The sequence below is a fragment of the Marmota monax genome, unplaced genomic scaffold (genome assembly GCF_021218885.2).
Source record: "Marmota monax isolate L192 unplaced genomic scaffold, Marmota_monax_Labrador192_F-V1.1 WCK01_AAM20220418_F8-fsc00054, whole genome shotgun sequence".
NCBI classification, from domain to species: domain Eukaryota; kingdom Metazoa; phylum Chordata; class Mammalia; order Rodentia; family Sciuridae; genus Marmota; species Marmota monax.
In genome coordinates, this window is record NW_026692145.1 from 3,213,422 (window position 1) to 3,234,378 (window position 20,957).

General features: G+C 47.8%; 1 long non-coding RNA gene across 40 annotated transcripts in view; it reads right to left on the bottom strand.

Moving 5' to 3' along the window:
* LOC124109403 (uncharacterized) overlaps positions 1 to 20,957 on the bottom strand; it is a 61,175-nt gene that overhangs the window by 11,846 nt on the left and 28,372 nt on the right. For 9 of the 40 annotated variants that reach the window (XR_009224498.1, XR_009224495.1, XR_009224494.1 and 6 more), the window contains exons 1-5: positions 15,782 to 17,784; positions 10,774 to 10,893; positions 8,506 to 10,239; positions 3,496 to 3,615; positions 1,228 to 2,961 (exon numbers count right to left, since the gene is read on the bottom strand). This is a non-coding gene — a long non-coding RNA (uncharacterized LOC124109403). Of the gene's footprint in view, positions 1 to 1,227; positions 2,965 to 3,403; positions 3,616 to 5,438; positions 5,577 to 8,505; positions 10,243 to 10,681; positions 10,894 to 12,715; positions 12,854 to 15,781; positions 17,788 to 20,957 lie in introns of those variants that run through there. The other 31 variants (XR_009224467.1, XR_009224484.1, XR_009224486.1 and 28 more) reach the window with 26 other exon arrangements.

The following is a 20,957-nucleotide window of genomic DNA, read 5'->3' on the forward strand; positions in this document are numbered from 1 at the left end:
TGGAGAGAAACGTCTAATCCTTTTCTTAAAATGATTATTATTTTTTATTTCGGTACAGGATCTCTCTAAGTTATCTAAGGGTATTGCTAAGTTGTAACAAGTTCGCCAATCCTGCCTCAGCCACCCAGGCTGTCAGGAACACAGGAAAGTGCCAGGGCACTTAGTGAAATTTGATTCTTTTTAAAACAGTCACCACCCAATAGTCTTATCGAAAAAAGAAAAAAAAAAAAATATATATATATATATATATATTTACATACATACACATATGCCTAAGATGCATGACAGATATGCCTATCAACTTTGTAAGACACATACATACTGATGTGTTTTTTCAAAGTTAGCACATATGTTAGAAATAGAGTCAAAAACAATTGACATTATTATTTATCTGCTCTTGGTGTTAGCTCGGAGAAACTGAATTGTGTAGGGAGTTACAAGAGGCTTGGGTGCAATCTGGATTTCCAAACATTCTCCCAGGGCCCTAAGAGAAACCTGATCAATGGCTGTCTCTTCCCAAAGAACCCACAGGACCAGGGGCCCCCAGGGAAGCAGCAGCAGCCAGGAGATGGTGTCATAGGAAGTCACAAGGCAGGGCCTTGGTAGGAAGCTGTGTGGACTGGAACAGACAAACCCTCTCACAGGCTACTGCAGGTTTCTGGGGGCACTAGCCTCTTGTCCCTCACCTTGGAGCAAGACACACAATGCCCGTTTGTGATGTCACTGTCCTCTCAGCTCAGTGAGAAAAGCCCGATAGGCCAGCTCAGGTGGCACCTGTGTAATCAATCCTAGTGTCCCTCACGGATCACTTCCTACAAGACTATACCTTTGTGCTTTGGTCCTGCGTGGCCCTCCACAAGGAGGTTGCTAAGCCCAGCTTGTATCTTGGACCATCGGACCTGGTACTGGCCCTCCCTGCCTTACTGCTAGGGCTGTCATGCATTAAATGCACATGGGATGGGACCCAATGAAAATGTTTCCCTAACCAGACTTCCCTCTAGGTGCTCCACTTGTGCCCCTCCAATTGGAAGAAATAAATAAATAAAATGGCCAGAGGAGAAACACTCCAGAAACTACGGCTGCCTTGCATTTTGCTCAATCTCAGAAAACTTGCTCCCCTGGTAAAAAATTTCTTTTGGGTTCCATTGCATATCAACGTGAGATCTAATGAACAGAGTCCTGGGTTATATCCAAGGACCACATTAAAAAAAAAAAAAACCAACTCACCCCATTTTCATGTTCTCTCTCTCTTTTTGAACTCACTTTCCACGTGACCACTTCTTCCCATGTCTGCATTCACCACAGCCTAGAGGACATAAAATACATGAATACCACAACACCAAGTCCCCTACCTCAACATTCTCTGCCTGAAATCTAAAGGGGAAACTTGAAAATAAACCAACATCCAGGCTGGAGGACACCAGTCAGGTGTCTCGAAGAAGCTTCCTCTCTCTCTCCTTGTGACAGACTCGTTTTTTAAGGCCACTTTAGAAAAGTAGATGATGCTAGCGATTTTCATTCAACTTTAAAAGTCACTTCATAGTATGGTTTCAATGGTTGTGCCCTGGAAACCCATTGTCGGAAAGTTAATCCCAAAATTATGTGTGAACGGGAACTGAAGTATTTCTGGGAGGTCACTGGCTCATGAGAACTCTGCCCTCATGCACAGGCACTGATCAGTCCACTCATGGATTCATAGGTTTTGTGGGGAGTGACTCTGCTATAAAAGCCAGGTGTCTCCAAGAAGCTTCCTCTGTCTCTCTGTGCTGGCCTCTTCCACATTATGATTAAGCAAGAAGACCCCCACCAACGGCTCAGCAGACACTGAGGTCCTATTCTTAGATTTCCCATCTCCACAACCATGAGGACAGGAAATGTCCATTTCTTACAAAATACTCAGCTTCAGGTATTTTTGTTATGGCAACAGAACCTAGACTAAGACACATCACCATGTGCACATTGGCTCTCTGGAAGACATACATATTGACACGTTGGATTCCCAACTTCTTGTGTCCTAAAAAGAGTAAAAAACAAACCGAACCGTGTCATTTCTCTCACCTGGTCTGAGCACTCACAAACTACAGAGGGAGGAAGACTGGGTGCAGTTCAACTCAGAACAGACTGAATGAGCAGGGCCTCCCTGAACGTTCCACCAGAGAGAGGGGAGGCCCAGGGGAGGATGGCACTCAGGCCTTGGTCAGAGTTCAGATGGAAAACAACAGGAGAGAGGAGCTGGAAGCTGCTGCACTGGCACCACGATTTCCAGCTGGTCCTGGGCAACACGGCAAAGCCTGTCTCGGGCAGAATCACGACAGAGGCAAACATCGTGAACCAAACGCCACAAATACTGAAAAAGCAAAAGCAGCATCGGGAGCTGCTTCCTCAGAACTGGGCAAAGGACAGGGCGGCCATGTTGCCTGGTGCCTTTGTCTGGGTGGCGTTTTTTCAGACAGCCAGGGCGGGAGAGGCGCGCTCAGGCCCAGGGCTGCTGGCCATAGCTGGAGCTCTACCGCCACCGTGCGGAACCAGTTTCAAGACGCCCTGCGCCACTCAAGCCTCCTTCCCAGGAGGCCTCGCTGTGGGGGAGGATCTGTGTTTCAAGGAGCGAGTTCCAAGCGGCTTGGGCTGCCCTCTGGGCCTCCTGGCCTTCTCCCAGGGTCCTGAGGGAGACCTGGGCTCTGGCGCGCTCTCAGCAAAGAACCCGGAGAGCCAGGGACCTGAGGGGACTAGCAGTGGGCAGGAGCTGGTGTCAGAGGAAGTCGTGGGGCGGGGCCTCCATAGGAGCTGCTTGGACTGGAGCGGAGGGACCCACTAAGGGGCAATCCAGGGAGGTCTCCCTGGGCCTAGGTGCCCAGCGCGAGGAGGCGCTGAATTCCCAGAAGCCATGGCCAGGGGCAGCTCTTTTGGGAGAACAGGAACCTGAGCCAGGGCGTCTGTTTCCTGTGTTGTTGCTGCCGCCACCTGCTGGGAAGAGGAAATTTTGTGTGCAGGCAGCAGCTAGCTCCAGGAGAGCTGGTCATGCAATGACAGTTGTGCCTGGCTACTGGGTCTGCACTCATCAGGGGCTGAGGTTGACTAGGCAGCCCATTGACTGCTGCAATACCAGGCAGCAGCATCTTCCTGCAAGAGATGAGCAACCTACACCCCTAACCCCCGCGCCCCCCCCACCCCCCACACAGTGCCCAATGGCTAGGCACTGGCAGGACAGGCCACAGCCCTTGGACAGGTGTACTGGGCTACCTGCGGGCACTGGAAGGTCCTAAGGTCCCTGCGGGCCAAAGTCCCTCTTAGAAGGGCAGCCTGTTGCTCTCCGAACCCCATAATAGGGCATTTCCAGTGTATTCAGCTATGGGGGCCCAGGCCCCACTGAGCAGCTGACCTGGGAGCGCCCTCTGTTACTCACCTGCAGGGCTGTGAGGCTTTCTGTGACTCACCAGCTACTGAGAAGTGCCCTTCCTTGCAATTACTGAGCCCAGAAGAACAGGTTTCTGTCACCTACTATAAGCTGCTTGTGGATCCTGGGGCGCCCCATCGACTGCTGGATGTGAGCCCTCAAGGGGAGGTGGACGACTATCTTTTCCCTCGTGCCTTCTGCTTCCAATGATAGAAGATGTCCTACAGAAATAAACGTTTAAAATGCAAAGTGTTAATTATCTGGGAAGGGGTCATTCATTATAACATTCGGATTAATAAACACGAAAACTTTCCAACTCAGTAAAATAAACCACCTCTATACTCTGTCAAAAAAAAGAAAAGAAAGAAAGAAAAAAAAAAAAAAACCGGGAAAAAGGCTAATGCAGTCTCTTGAGGGTACCAGCCTTGTGTTGTTCCCCTTGGAACAAGAAGGAACATGCACTTTCTTGATGTCACTGTGCAATGGCACGGGGATCCCTCCTCACAGTGTTGAGAACATCAAGGTCAGGTCTGTTCTGGTGGTACCTGTGTGCACATTCCTGGTGTCCATCATTATCCAGGTTCTGCACCCAGACTCTGCATTTCTGCTTTGTCTCAGCCTGGCGATACAAAGAGGTTGCGAAGCCCAGTTTCCTCAAAAATTCTGAGTGTGAGAATGTTCCCAGGTAATTGCAACTTTTTTCTCTTATTCTGTGAGCTGCCTCTTCCTATTGTTGGTCACTCCCTTGGAAGCAAAAGGAGATGACTTCCTGACCATCCAGTCATTCTTCTCTCATTTCTGCTTTCAGCAGTGTTTTCAAGACAACATTGCCACATCCATGGACAGCAACATGTAGGCCTACATTTGTCTTTCAAATGCTGTCCGTGTGGTTTTCATGAGGAGATCCTTGATGCATTTTAAGTGAATTTTTGCATAGGCTCCACCAAATAACAGCTTTGCAAACATAAGCGTTCTTGGTGCTTGTCTTTAGCAGATCGGCTGCACTGCAAGTTCTTCCAATTCTTCTCTGCCCTTCTCTTCAGACCACCCTAGCCTCCAGACAATTAGGCCTGCCTGCAAACAACTGGACACACTTCTGATGCTGCCCTATGCCACCCAAAACTGACATGTCCTTTGGGCTCCACCTGGGGGCTAAGGGATCCGAGCACAACAGCATGGTGACTTCACATAAGGGACTGCTATATCTTGCTCCAAGGGACCTGAACAAGGAAACAGTATCCACAAGGGCCTGCATTACCCTTTGCACAGTGTCCCTCAGGTGAAGTCCACACAGTTGAGCAACGAGGCCCCGCCCCACGACTTCCTGTGAGAGCAATTCCTGGCTGCTGCTAGTCAGCTCTGGGCCCCCTGCTCTGCAGGTTCTATGGTGAGGGAGCGCCACTGCCCAGGTCTCCCTCAGGGCCCTAGGAGAAGGCAAGGAGGCCCAGATGGCAGCCCAAGGATCTTCCAACTCCCTGCCTGTCCGATCTGCCCAACAGCAAGGCCTCCTGGGAAGGAGGCATGAATGGCGCTGGGTGTCTTCTTGAAACTGTTTCCGCACGATGGCAGTAGAGCTGCAGACATGGCTACCAGGACTCATCCTGGGAGCCCTTCTCCCGCCCTTCCTGTCTGAAAAAACGCTGCCCAGAGAAAAAGGCTAAGGAAACCTGGCTCCCTTGTCTTTTGCCCTCAGAGAAGGAACAAGCTGTCCAGTCTGTTTTTTTTTTTTTTTTTTTTTTTTTTTTTGGTACCAGGCATTGAATTCAGGGGCATTTAAGCACTGAGCAACATCCGCATCCCTATTTTGTAATTTATTTAGAGACAGGCTCTCACTGATTTGCTTAGTCCCTCAACTTGCCCTTGCTGAGGCTGGCTTTCAACTGGAAATCCTCCCGAATCAACCTGTGGAGCCACCGCTAGGATTCCAAGTTGCCTTTTTATTTGGGGATTTGGATTAGGATCTTCAAAAACTTTTTCATTTCTTAATTTTGAGACCGGAGTTTCCATGTTGGCCAGACTGGCCTCCAACTTGAGGCCTTCCTACCTTGGTCTCCAGCACAGGACTGCTTTCAGGTTTCATCAGAAGCCTGAATCTACTCCTCCTTCCTGAGGACACCTGTGCGGGTGGAACTTCATTTCCACAGGATCTGGCCCATTGGAGTGCAGCTCAGTGTTACCGACTCTGCAGATCACAAACAGCAAACAGCCATCAGAGGAAAAATCCCTGGGATGAAAGCAGACAACTGAGGAAGCTGCTGAAGCTAGAGGAGATCTTCTGTGGCCAACCAGTCACCAACCCAGGTGGTCAGTGACCTGGCCATGCTCCAAGGCCAGCGGGGACTCCAGCATTCCTTTGGTTTGGTGTCTTGTGAACTAGATTGGTGGCAATAACTTCTCATGAGCAATCCGAGGATGGTGTGATACTTAGACTTTTGCATCCATTTCCATCATTTTCTTCCCATAAAACATAACATTTTCCCATGGCATGAAATACACTTCTACCATTTACAGTGACTCTATGGTGTTGTATCTGTGCATTTTATGTATATTTTTTGGCCATAAATAATTTATCAACTGGCTTACAGAATCATCATTTGCTGTTTTTTTTTTTTTTTCCCCCTTCAACAGTAATTTACCCTCGGTTCTTTATATTTCTTGGTTTTTATTTATTTATTTTTTTTAGGGATGATTGAACACAGGGATGCTGAACCACTAAGCAACATACCCAGTACCACTGCTCCACCTCAAAGATTACTTTTTATTCTTACACAGGGACTTGCTATCTTGCTTAGGGCCTCACTCTGGCCTCTAGCTTGCCATACTCCTGTCTTAGCCTCTCATGTTGCTGGGAGTATAAGTGTGGGCCACAAAGCCCTTCTCTTTAGTGAACTGAAGAATGATATTTGAGGGGACCCGGGTGGTGGCTCCGCGGTAAAGCGCTTGTCTAGCACATGTGAGGCACTCGTTTAGACTCTCTGTACCACTTATACATAAATACAAATAAAGTTCTATCAACAACTAAAAAAATTAAAATTTAAAAAAAGAATGATATTTGACAAGGAGTCAAAACATAAGCATGTGCCAAGAGAAAGAAAAGCACCTTCAGGCAATCTTCCAGGGGACCCAGTACTTTTTTGGATTCTTTCTATGCCTGATGATCGATCTACACTTACATTTGTGTAGAATTAGTCTCACTCGAAAGAAAAATCTGCAATAAAATTGAATTAATGCTTATATTATTGTTTGGAGCTGGTGGCTGTTTACCACAGCTTTAAGGAGTTGGTGCGCATAAACTCTCATTACTGTTATCTGTACTACACCCTTTTTACCACCTTTGAAGCCTAAAGAAGAAAAGTGAAATCCATAGCTGCTGGAATTACAGGAGAGGACCACCACACCCGGCGTCTTAGTGGTTTTGATGGAAATCACAGCATCGAACAAACACTGAAATGACAGCATGACCTATCTCTAATAGTGCGGTGTGTGTCCCCTGGAATTCCTGTGTTGAAACTTGAATCCCTGAATTACAGGTTGATCATATTTGGAGGCACTTTGGGAGGTGACTGGCTCTACCGGACTCACCCTTCATACACAGATCAGTCCATTCAAGGATTCATAAGTTTCCTTAGGAGAGTGACTTTGCTACCAAAGTCAATTCTCTCCAGCGGGACAGCTCTGTCTGGCCTCATGATGGCCTCTTCTATGTTAGGATTTAGCCCAAAGACCCTCACCAATGGTCAAGGAGATCCCCAGACCATGTTCGTGGACACTCCTGTCTTCAGAAACTTGAGCCAAATAAACTTTTTCTTTTCTTTTCTTTTTTTTTTTTTTTTTTTTTTTTTTGGCTTTGGTATCGGGCATTGATCACAGGGGTGCTTAACCATGGAGAGAAACGTCTAATCCTTTTCTTAAAATGATTATTATTTTTTATTTCGGTACAGGATCTCTCTAAGTTATCTAAGGGTATTGCTAAGTTGTAACAAGTTCGCCAATCCTGCCTCAGCCACCCAGGCTGTCAGGAACACAGGAAAGTGCCAGGGCACTTAGTGAAATTTGATTCTTTTTAAAACAGTCACCACCCAATAGTCTTATCGAAAAAAGAAAAAAAAAAAAAATATATATATATATATATATATTTACATACATACACATATGCCTAAGATGCATGACAGATATGCCTATCAACTTTGTAAGACACATACATACTGATGTGTTTTTTCAAAGTTAGCACATATGTTAGAAATAGAGTCAAAAACAATTGACATTATTATTTATCTGCTCTTGGTGTTAGCTCGGAGAAACTGAATTGTGTAGGGAGTTACAAGAGGCTTGGGTGCAATCTGGATTTCCAAACATTCTCCCAGGGCCCTAAGAGAAACCTGATCAATGGCTGTCTCTTCCCAAAGAACCCACAGGACCAGGGGCCCCCAGGGAAGCAGCAGCAGCCAGGAGATGGTGTCATAGGAAGTCACAAGGCAGGGCCTTGGTAGGAAGCTGTGTGGACTGGAACAGACAAACCCTCTCACAGGCTACTGCAGGTTTCTGGGGGCACTAGCCTCTTGTCCCTCACCTTGGAGCAAGACACACAATGCCCGTTTGTGATGTCACTGTCCTCTCAGCTCAGTGAGAAAAGCCCGATAGGCCAGCTCAGGTGGCACCTGTGTAATCAATCCTAGTGTCCCTCACGGATCACTTCCTACAAGACTATACCTTTGTGCTTTGGTCCTGCGTGGCCCTCCACAAGGAGGTTGCTAAGCCCAGCTTGTATCTTGGACCATCGGACCTGGTACTGGCCCTCCCTGCCTTACTGCTAGGGCTGTCATGCATTAAATGCACATGGGATGGGACCCAATGAAAATGTTTCCCTAACCAGACTTCCCTCTAGGTGCTCCACTTGTGCCCCTCCAATTGGAAGAAATAAATAAATAAAATGGCCAGAGGAGAAACACTCCAGAAACTACGGCTGCCTTGCATTTTGCTCAATCTCAGAAAACTTGCTCCCCTGGTAAAAAATTTCTTTTGGGTTCCATTGCATATCAACGTGAGATCTAATGAACAGAGTCCTGGGTTATATCCAAGGACCACATTAAAAAAAAAAAAAACCAACTCACCCCATTTTCATGTTCTCTCTCTCTTTTTGAACTCACTTTCCACGTGACCACTTCTTCCCATGTCTGCATTCACCACAGCCTAGAGGACATAAAATACATGAATACCACAACACCAAGTCCCCTACCTCAACATTCTCTGCCTGAAATCTAAAGGGGAAACTTGAAAATAAACCAACATCCAGGCTGGAGGACACCAGTCAGGTGTCTCGAAGAAGCTTCCTCTCTCTCTCCTTGTGACAGACTCGTTTTTTAAGGCCACTTTAGAAAAGTAGATGATGCTAGCGATTTTCATTCAACTTTAAAAGTCACTTCATAGTATGGTTTCAATGGTTGTGCCCTGGAAACCCATTGTCGGAAAGTTAATCCCAAAATTATGTGTGAACGGGAACTGAAGTATTTCTGGGAGGTCACTGGCTCATGAGAACTCTGCCCTCATGCACAGGCACTGATCAGTCCACTCATGGATTCATAGGTTTTGTGGGGAGTGACTCTGCTATAAAAGCCAGGTGTCTCCAAGAAGCTTCCTCTGTCTCTCTGTGCTGGCCTCTTCCACATTATGATTAAGCAAGAAGACCCCCACCAACGGCTCAGCAGACACTGAGGTCCTATTCTTAGATTTCCCATCTCCACAACCATGAGGACAGGAAATGTCCATTTCTTACAAAATACTCAGCTTCAGGTATTTTTGTTATGGCAACAGAACCTAGACTAAGACACATCACCATGTGCACATTGGCTCTCTGGAAGACATACATATTGACACGTTGGATTCCCAACTTCTTGTGTCCTAAAAAGAGTAAAAAACAAACCGAACCGTGTCATTTCTCTCACCTGGTCTGAGCACTCACAAACTACAGAGGGAGGAAGACTGGGTGCAGTTCAACTCAGAACAGACTGAATGAGCAGGGCCTCCCTGAACGTTCCACCAGAGAGAGGGGAGGCCCAGGGGAGGATGGCACTCAGGCCTTGGTCAGAGTTCAGATGGAAAACAACAGGAGAGAGGAGCTGGAAGCTGCTGCACTGGCACCACGATTTCCAGCTGGTCCTGGGCAACACGGCAAAGCCTGTCTCGGGCAGAATCACGACAGAGGCAAACATCGTGAACCAAACGCCACAAATACTGAAAAAGCAAAAGCAGCATCGGGAGCTGCTTCCTCAGAACTGGGCAAAGGACAGGGCGGCCATGTTGCCTGGTGCCTTTGTCTGGGTGGCGTTTTTTCAGACAGCCAGGGCGGGAGAGGCGCGCTCAGGCCCAGGGCTGCTGGCCATAGCTGGAGCTCTACCGCCACCGTGCGGAACCAGTTTCAAGACGCCCTGCGCCACTCAAGCCTCCTTCCCAGGAGGCCTCGCTGTGGGGGAGGATCTGTGTTTCAAGGAGCGAGTTCCAAGCGGCTTGGGCTGCCCTCTGGGCCTCCTGGCCTTCTCCCAGGGTCCTGAGGGAGACCTGGGCTCTGGCGCGCTCTCAGCAAAGAACCCGGAGAGCCAGGGACCTGAGGGGACTAGCAGTGGGCAGGAGCTGGTGTCAGAGGAAGTCGTGGGGCGGGGCCTCCATAGGAGCTGCTTGGACTGGAGCGGAGGGACCCACTAAGGGGCAATCCAGGGAGGTCTCCCTGGGCCTAGGTGCCCAGCGCGAGGAGGCGCTGAATTCCCAGAAGCCATGGCCAGGGGCAGCTCTTTTGGGAGAACAGGAACCTGAGCCAGGGCGTCTGTTTCCTGTGTTGTTGCTGCCGCCACCTGCTGGGAAGAGGAAATTTTGTGTGCAGGCAGCAGCTAGCTCCAGGAGAGCTGGTCATGCAATGACAGTTGTGCCTGGCTACTGGGTCTGCACTCATCAGGGGCTGAGGTTGACTAGGCAGCCCATTGACTGCTGCAATACCAGGCAGCAGCATCTTCCTGCAAGAGATGAGCAACCTACACCCCTAACCCCCGCGCCCCCCCCACCCCCCACACAGTGCCCAATGGCTAGGCACTGGCAGGACAGGCCACAGCCCTTGGACAGGTGTACTGGGCTACCTGCGGGCACTGGAAGGTCCTAAGGTCCCTGCGGGCCAAAGTCCCTCTTAGAAGGGCAGCCTGTTGCTCTCCGAACCCCATAATAGGGCATTTCCAGTGTATTCAGCTATGGGGGCCCAGGCCCCACTGAGCAGCTGACCTGGGAGCGCCCTCTGTTACTCACCTGCAGGGCTGTGAGGCTTTCTGTGACTCACCAGCTACTGAGAAGTGCCCTTCCTTGCAATTACTGAGCCCAGAAGAACAGGTTTCTGTCACCTACTATAAGCTGCTTGTGGATCCTGGGGCGCCCCATCGACTGCTGGATGTGAGCCCTCAAGGGGAGGTGGACGACTATCTTTTCCCTCGTGCCTTCTGCTTCCAATGATAGAAGATGTCCTACAGAAATAAACGTTTAAAATGCAAAGTGTTAATTATCTGGGAAGGGGTCATTCATTATAACATTCGGATTAATAAACACGAAAACTTTCCAACTCAGTAAAATAAACCACCTCTATACTCTGTCAAAAAAAAGAAAAGAAAGAAAGAAAAAAAAAAAAAAACCGGGAAAAAGGCTAATGCAGTCTCTTGAGGGTACCAGCCTTGTGTTGTTCCCCTTGGAACAAGAAGGAACATGCACTTTCTTGATGTCACTGTGCAATGGCACGGGGATCCCTCCTCACAGTGTTGAGAACATCAAGGTCAGGTCTGTTCTGGTGGTACCTGTGTGCACATTCCTGGTGTCCATCATTATCCAGGTTCTGCACCCAGACTCTGCATTTCTGCTTTGTCTCAGCCTGGCGATACAAAGAGGTTGCGAAGCCCAGTTTCCTCAAAAATTCTGAGTGTGAGAATGTTCCCAGGTAATTGCAACTTTTTTCTCTTATTCTGTGAGCTGCCTCTTCCTATTGTTGGTCACTCCCTTGGAAGCAAAAGGAGATGACTTCCTGACCATCCAGTCATTCTTCTCTCATTTCTGCTTTCAGCAGTGTTTTCAAGACAACATTGCCACATCCATGGACAGCAACATGTAGGCCTACATTTGTCTTTCAAATGCTGTCCGTGTGGTTTTCATGAGGAGATCCTTGATGCATTTTAAGTGAATTTTTGCATAGGCTCCACCAAATAACAGCTTTGCAAACATAAGCGTTCTTGGTGCTTGTCTTTAGCAGATCGGCTGCACTGCAAGTTCTTCCAATTCTTCTCTGCCCTTCTCTTCAGACCACCCTAGCCTCCAGACAATTAGGCCTGCCTGCAAACAACTGGACACACTTCTGATGCTGCCCTATGCCACCCAAAACTGACATGTCCTTTGGGCTCCACCTGGGGGCTAAGGGATCCGAGCACAACAGCATGGTGACTTCACATAAGGGACTGCTATATCTTGCTCCAAGGGACCTGAACAAGGAAACAGTATCCACAAGGGCCTGCATTACCCTTTGCACAGTGTCCCTCAGGTGAAGTCCACACAGTTGAGCAACGAGGCCCCGCCCCACGACTTCCTGTGAGAGCAATTCCTGGCTGCTGCTAGTCAGCTCTGGGCCCCCTGCTCTGCAGGTTCTATGGTGAGGGAGCGCCACTGCCCAGGTCTCCCTCAGGGCCCTAGGAGAAGGCAAGGAGGCCCAGATGGCAGCCCAAGGATCTTCCAACTCCCTGCCTGTCCGATCTGCCCAACAGCAAGGCCTCCTGGGAAGGAGGCATGAATGGCGCTGGGTGTCTTCTTGAAACTGTTTCCGCACGATGGCAGTAGAGCTGCAGACATGGCTACCAGGACTCATCCTGGGAGCCCTTCTCCCGCCCTTCCTGTCTGAAAAAACGCTGCCCAGAGAAAAAGGCTAAGGAAACCTGGCTCCCTTGTCTTTTGCCCTCAGAGAAGGAACAAGCTGTCCAGTCTGTTTTTTTTTTTTTTTTTTTTTTTTTTTTGGTACCAGGCATTGAATTCAGGGGCATTTAAGCACTGAGCAACATCCGCATCCCTATTTTGTAATTTATTTAGAGACAGGCTCTCACTGATTTGCTTAGTCCCTCAACTTGCCCTTGCTGAGGCTGGCTTTCAACTGGAAATCCTCCCGAATCAACCTGTGGAGCCACCGCTAGGATTCCAAGTTGCCTTTTTATTTGGGGATTTGGATTAGGATCTTCAAAAACTTTTTCATTTCTTAATTTTGAGACCGGAGTTTCCATGTTGGCCAGACTGGCCTCCAACTTGAGGCCTTCCTACCTTGGTCTCCAGCACAGGACTGCTTTCAGGTTTCATCAGAAGCCTGAATCTACTCCTCCTTCCTGAGGACACCTGTGCGGGTGGAACTTCATTTCCACAGGATCTGGCCCATTGGAGTGCAGCTCAGTGTTACCGACTCTGCAGATCACAAACAGCAAACAGCCATCAGAGGAAAAATCCCTGGGATGAAAGCAGACAACTGAGGAAGCTGCTGAAGCTAGAGGAGATCTTCTGTGGCCAACCAGTCACCAACCCAGGTGGTCAGTGACCTGGCCATGCTCCAAGGCCAGCGGGGACTCCAGCATTCCTTTGGTTTGGTGTCTTGTGAACTAGATTGGTGGCAATAACTTCTCATGAGCAATCCGAGGATGGTGTGATACTTAGACTTTTGCATCCATTTCCATCATTTTCTTCCCATAAAACATAACATTTTCCCATGGCATGAAATACACTTCTACCATTTACAGTGACTCTATGGTGTTGTATCTGTGCATTTTATGTATATTTTTTGGCCATAAATAATTTATCAACTGGCTTACAGAATCATCATTTGCTGTTTTTTTTTTTTTTTCCCCCTTCAACAGTAATTTACCCTCGGTTCTTTATATTTCTTGGTTTTTATTTATTTATTTTTTTTAGGGATGATTGAACACAGGGATGCTGAACCACTAAGCAACATACCCAGTACCACTGCTCCACCTCAAAGATTACTTTTTATTCTTACACAGGGACTTGCTATCTTGCTTAGGGCCTCACTCTGGCCTCTAGCTTGCCATACTCCTGTCTTAGCCTCTCATGTTGCTGGGAGTATAAGTGTGGGCCACAAAGCCCTTCTCTTTAGTGAACTGAAGAATGATATTTGAGGGGACCCGGGTGGTGGCTCCGCGGTAAAGCGCTTGTCTAGCACATGTGAGGCACTCGTTTAGACTCTCTGTACCACTTATACATAAATACAAATAAAGTTCTATCAACAACTAAAAAAATTAAAATTTAAAAAAAGAATGATATTTGACAAGGAGTCAAAACATAAGCATGTGCCAAGAGAAAGAAAAGCACCTTCAGGCAATCTTCCAGGGGACCCAGTACTTTTTTGGATTCTTTCTATGCCTGATGATCGATCTACACTTACATTTGTGTAGAATTAGTCTCACTCGAAAGAAAAATCTGCAATAAAATTGAATTAATGCTTATATTATTGTTTGGAGCTGGTGGCTGTTTACCACAGCTTTAAGGAGTTGGTGCGCATAAACTCTCATTACTGTTATCTGTACTACACCCTTTTTACCACCTTTGAAGCCTAAAGAAGAAAAGTGAAATCCATAGCTGCTGGAATTACAGGAGAGGACCACCACACCCGGCGTCTTAGTGGTTTTGATGGAAATCACAGCATCGAACAAACACTGAAATGACAGCATGACCTATCTCTAATAGTGCGGTGTGTGTCCCCTGGAATTCCTGTGTTGAAACTTGAATCCCTGAATTACAGGTTGATCATATTTGGAGGCACTTTGGGAGGTGACTGGCTCTACCGGACTCACCCTTCATACACAGATCAGTCCATTCAAGGATTCATAAGTTTCCTTAGGAGAGTGACTTTGCTACCAAAGTCAATTCTCTCCAGCGGGACAGCTCTGTCTGGCCTCATGATGGCCTCTTCTATGTTAGGATTTAGCCCAAAGACCCTCACCAATGGTCAAGGAGATCCCCAGACCATGTTCGTGGACACTCCTGTCTTCAGAAACTTGAGCCAAATAAACTTTTTCTTTTCTTTTCTTTTTTTTTTTTTTTTTTTTTTTTTGGCTTTGGTATCGGGCATTGATCACAGGGGTGCTTAACCATGGAGAGAAACGTCTAATCCTTTTCTTAAAATGATTATTATTTTTTATTTCGGTACAGGATCTCTCTAAGTTATCTAAGGGTATTGCTAAGTTGTAACAAGTTCGCCAATCCTGCCTCAGCCACCCAGGCTGTCAGGAACACAGGAAAGTGCCAGGGCACTTAGTGAAATTTGATTCTTTTTAAAACAGTCACCACCCAATAGTCTTATCGAAAAAAGAAAAAAAAAAAAAATATATATATATATATATATATTTACATACATACACATATGCCTAAGATGCATGACAGATATGCCTATCAACTTTGTAAGACACATACATACTGATGTGTTTTTTCAAAGTTAGCACATATGTTAGAAATAGAGTCAAAAACAATTGACATTATTATTTATCTGCTCTTGGTGTTAGCTCGGAGAAACTGAATTGTGTAGGGAGTTACAAGAGGCTTGGGTGCAATCTGGATTTCCAAACATTCTCCCAGGGCCCTAAGAGAAACCTGATCAATGGCTGTCTCTTCCCAAAGAACCCACAGGACCAGGGGCCCCCAGGGAAGCAGCAGCAGCCAGGAGATGGTGTCATAGGAAGTCACAAGGCAGGGCCTTGGTAGGAAGCTGTGTGGACTGGAACAGACAAACCCTCTCACAGGCTACTGCAGGTTTCTGGGGGCACTAGCCTCTTGTCCCTCACCTTGGAGCAAGACACACAATGCCCGTTTGTGATGTCACTGTCCTCTCAGCTCAGTGAGAAAAGCCCGATAGGCCAGCTCAGGTGGCACCTGTGTAATCAATCCTAGTGTCCCTCACGGATCACTTCCTACAAGACTATACCTTTGTGCTTTGGTCCTGCGTGGCCCTCCACAAGGAGGTTGCTAAGCCCAGCTTGTATCTTGGACCATCGGACCTGGTACTGGCCCTCCCTGCCTTACTGCTAGGGCTGTCATGCATTAAATGCACATGGGATGGGACCCAATGAAAATGTTTCCCTAACCAGACTTCCCTCTAGGTGCTCCACTTGTGCCCCTCCAATTGGAAGAAATAAATAAATAAAATGGCCAGAGGAGAAACACTCCAGAAACTACGGCTGCCTTGCATTTTGCTCAATCTCAGAAAACTTGCTCCCCTGGTAAAAAATTTCTTTTGGGTTCCATTGCATATCAACGTGAGATCTAATGAACAGAGTCCTGGGTTATATCCAAGGACCACATTAAAAAAAAAAAAAACCAACTCACCCCATTTTCATGTTCTCTCTCTCTTTTTGAACTCACTTTCCACGTGACCACTTCTTCCCATGTCTGCATTCACCACAGCCTAGAGGACATAAAATACATGAATACCACAACACCAAGTCCCCTACCTCAACATTCTCTGCCTGAAATCTAAAGGGGAAACTTGAAAATAAACCAACATCCAGGCTGGAGGACACCAGTCAGGTGTCTCGAAGAAGCTTCCTCTCTCTCTCCTTGTGACAGACTCGTTTTTTAAGGCCACTTTAGAAAAGTAGATGATGCTAGCGATTTTCATTCAACTTTAAAAGTCACTTCATAGTATGGTTTCAATGGTTGTGCCCTGGAAACCCATTGTCGGAAAGTTAATCCCAAAATTATGTGTGAACGGGAACTGAAGTATTTCTGGGAGGTCACTGGCTCATGAGAACTCTGCCCTCATGCACAGGCACTGATCAGTCCACTCATGGATTCATAGGTTTTGTGGGGAGTGACTCTGCTATAAAAGCCAGGTGTCTCCAAGAAGCTTCCTCTGTCTCTCTGTGCTGGCCTCTTCCACATTATGATTAAGCAAGAAGACCCCCACCAACGGCTCAGCAGACACTGAGGTCCTATTCTTAGATTTCCCATCTCCACAACCATGAGGACAGGAAATGTCCATTTCTTACAAAATACTCAGCTTCAGGTATTTTTGTTATGGCAACAGAACCTAGACTAAGACACATCACCATGTGCACATTGGCTCTCTGGAAGACATACATATTGACACGTTGGATTCCCAACTTCTTGTGTCCTAAAAAGAGTAAAAAACAAACCGAACCGTGTCATTTCTCTCACCTGGTCTGAGCACTCACAAACTACAGAGGGAGGAAGACTGGGTGCAGTTCAACTCAGAACAGACTGAATGAGCAGGGCCTCCCTGAACGTTCCACCAGAGAGAGGGGAGGCCCAGGGGAGGATGGCACTCAGGCCTTGGTCAGAGTTCAGATGGAAAACAACAGGAGAGAGGAGCTGGAAGCTGCTGCACTGGCACCACGATTTCCAGCTGGTCCTGGGCAACACGGCAAAGCCTGTCTCGGGCAGAATCACGACAGAGGCAAACATCGTGAACCAAACGCCACAAATACTGAAAAAGCAAAAGCAGCATCGGGAGCTGCTTCCTCAGAACTGGGCAAAGGACAGGGCGGCCATGTTGCCTGGTGCCTTTGTCTGGGTGGCGTTTTTTCAGACAGCCAGGGCGGGAGAGGCGCGCTCAGGCCCAGGGCTGCTGGCCATAGCTGGAGCTCTACCGCCACCGTGCGGAACCAGTTTCAAGACGCCCTGCGCCACTCAAGCCTCCTTCCCAGGAGGCCTCGCTGTGGGGGAGGATCTGTGTTTCAAGGAGCGAGTTCCAAGCGGCTTGGGCTGCCCTCTGGGCCTCCTGGCCTTCTCCCAGGGTCCTGAGGGAGACCTGGGCTCTGGCGCGCTCTCAGCAAAGAACCCGGAGAGCCAGGGACCTGAGGGGACTAGCAGTGGGCAGGAGCTGGTGTCAGAGGAAGTCGTGGGGCGGGGCCTCCATAGGAGCTGCTTGGACTGGAGTGGAGGGACCCACTTAGGGCGCATGCAGGGAGGTCGCCCAGGGCTAAGGCGCCAAGTGCAGGGAGGAGCTGAATTCCCTGAAGCAGGGACTGGGGGCAGTTGTTTTAGCAGGCCAACAACCAGAGGCAAGACAGCTGTTTCTTGCTTAGCTACTGATGTCCAGGGTTGATGTGTCCCAAGCAGAGAGGAGATTATGTGCTGCAGGCAGATGGTAGTGCCCCCAGAGCTGTGCTTGCAGCCACAGCTGTGCATGGCCACCATGTCTGTGCTTATCATGGGCTGCGATGGCTCTCCTTCTGGCTCATCAGAGAAGTACCCGGCAGCAACCTGCATAGGTCCCGTTGGCCTGATGGACTCCTCTATGGTAGAGATGAGCAACCCGCCCGCCAAGTGCCAAAGGCCCAGACACTGGCAGGACAGGCCACAGTCCTTGAACCGACCTCAGGGGCCAGTGCCCAGGTCTCCCTCAGGGCCCTAGGAAAAGGCAAGGAGGCCCAGATCTGAGCCCAAGGATCTTCCAACTCCCTGCCTGCCGGATCTGACCAAGAACTAGGCCTCCTGGGAAGGAGGCTTGAATGGAGCTGGGTGTCGTGAAACTGTTTCCGCACGATGGCAGTAGAGCTGCAGACATGGCCACCAGCCCTCTTCCTGAGCACTCTTCTCCAGCCCTTCCTGTCTGAAAAAACACCACCACCACCAAAAAAAAAAAAAAAAAAAAAAAAGCTTACAGAATCACGTCATCAAGAAGTAGTTTTTTTTTTCCCCCCTTCAAAAGTATTTATTTATATATTTTTGCCGTACTACTGAGCAACAAACCCCATACGACCCTATCCCTGAAATTTTAATTTTTTTCTCGGGAAACAGGCTCTTGCTAACTTGCTTAGGGCCTCACTCATTGCTGAGTCTGCCTACTAGCTTGCAGTCCTCCTGCCTTGGCCTCTCATACTGCTGGGATTATAGGTATGGGCCACAAAGCTCTAGAATTTAGTGAATTAAAGAGTGATGTTTGAGGAGGAGTCCAAAAGGAGCATGTGCTAAAACAAAGAAAAGCACCAGCAGGAAACCTTCCAGATGACCCATTCACCTTTTGGATTCTTTCTATGTATATTGTTAAATCTATACCTACATTTGTGTAGAATCAGTCTCACTTGAGGGGAAAAAAAATCTATAAAAATTTGAATTAATGCTCCTAACATAATTTAGAGCAGACTTCTATTTAACGCAGCATTGAGGAGCTGAGGAACATGAACTCTCATGAATGTCATCCTTCCTAAAACTCTGTTTTATACATTTGAAGCCTAAAGGAGAAAGGTGAAATTCCTAGTCAATAGGATCACAGCTATGAACTCCTGACCTGGTGTCTTAGTGGTTTTGATGGAAACCACAGCATCGAACAAACATTGAAATGACAGCATGACCTATCTCTAATAGTGCGGTGTGTGTCCCCTGGAATTCCTGGGTTGAAACCTGAATCCCTGAATTACAGGTTGATGGTATTTGGAGGGACTGTGGGAGGTGAGTGGCTCATGAGGACCCTGCCTTCATGCAGAGATCAGGCCATTCAGGGATTAATAGGTGTGCTCAGGAGTGACTTTGCTATCAGAGTCAACACTCTTCAGCGGGACTGCTCTGTCTGGCCTCATGATAGCCTTTCCTATATTATGATGTAGCCCAAAGACTCTCACCAATGGGCATGCACATCCCCAGGCCATGTTCGTGGACATTCCTGTCTCCAGAACCATGAGCCAAACACATTTTATTCCTTTTTCTGGTTTTGGTACTGGGCATTGAACCCACGAATGCTCAACCACAGAGCGGCATGCCCAATCCTTTTCTTAAACTTCTAATGAGTTTTTATTTGGGGACAGGATCTTTTAAGGTAACTAATTGTCTCGCTATGTGGTAGCAACTTTGCAATTTGCGTTCCTCCTGTCTTAGCCATACTGGCCACCAGGACACGGGCATGCACCAGGACAACTGGCAAAATTTTATTTTTTCAAAAATAGTAACCCTCCAGTATTCTTATAGCATGGAAAAAAAAATGCCTAGGATGCATGACTGATCTACCTCTCAACTCTGAAGGACACATATATGACTATATATTTTTTCAAAGTTATCACATGTGTTAGAAAAAGAGTCAAAGATACTTTGTAATTTATCTGGTCTTGTGTTAGCTCTGTGAACTGCTGGGCAAGTAAAGAGAAGCAAAGTAAATAATAAGGGAGTGGAGAAGGTACCATGGGGCAAATTAAATTCCCAAGAACCAGAGTAATGATGCCAGGGTGAGGATTCATGCCTCCACTTAATTCCAAATTAAAAACAAAAGCAGAAGAAAGGCCTGGGAGGCTGAAGCAAAACACCAACAGATGGAGGCCCGCCTGGTCAACCTACCTCAAAAGTTCACAACTTAAACCTGGTGCAGTAATGCAGACCTGTAATCCCAGAGGCTGGGGAGGCTGAGACAGGAGAATCCCGAGTTCAAAGCCAGCCTCAGCAACTGCAATGCACTAAGCAACTCAGTGAGACCCTGTTGCTAAATTAAACAATACAAAATAGGGCTGGGGATGTGGCTCAGCAGTCCGGTGCTCCTGAGATCAATCCCTGGTATGCCTCCCCCCCTACAAAAAACTTCAAAATTTAATAGGGGAAAAAAAAATTTTTTTTAAACTGAGATTGTGGCTCAGTGGCAGAGTGCTTGCCTCGTATGTGTGAGGCACTGGGTTCGATCCTCAGCACCACATAAAAATAAATAAAAAATAAAATAAAGGTATTGTTTCCATCTACAACTAAAAAAATTTTTTTTTAATTATTAACAATGAAACAATGCAAAAGAAAAAGGCACCATTGAGAATGTACTCCAACAATGGTAGCAAAACCCAAGGTGAATGTTCCCAGGTGATTTTGTCTCTGGCTGGCACTTGTACAGAAAAGAAGAGCAGAAGAGCACTCAGGATCCAGGCTGGTGGACTTGGCTGGAGCACTCCCACCATCCTGAGGAAACAGGTAGCAAACACTGTGCTCCACTGAAGCCTCCTTCCCAGGAGACCTAGGTGTTGGGGAGGATCTGGCTTTTGTGGAGCAAGCTGCAAGAGGCTTGGGTTGCCATCTGGGCAGGACGGGCCACAGTCCTTGAACTGACTCTAGGGCCAGTGCCCAGGTCTCCCTCAGGGCCCTAGGAGAAGGCAAGGAGGCCCAGATCGGAGCCCAAGGATCTTCCAACTCCCTGCCTGCCCCATCTGCGCAACTGCTAGGCCTCCTGGGAAGGAGGCTTGAATGAATGGGCCTCATTGCCTTCTCCCAGGGGCCTGAGGGAGACCTGGGCGCTGGTGCTCTCTCAGCAAAGCACCTGGAGAGCCAAAGAAAGAAGAAAGAGAGAACCCTGGAGAGCCAGGGTTCCCCAGGGGACCAGTAACACTCTTGGGGGCAGGGCCTTGGTAGGAATCTGTGAGGACTGGACCAGAGTAACCCTGTCAAAGGCCAACGCAGGTTACTGAGGGCACTTGCCTCGTGTTTCTCCACTGGAGCAAGACACAGAATGCCCTTTTGTGACATCAGTTTAACAGCGCATGGATCCTGCCTCGAAGCTGGGTGAGAACAGCAAGAC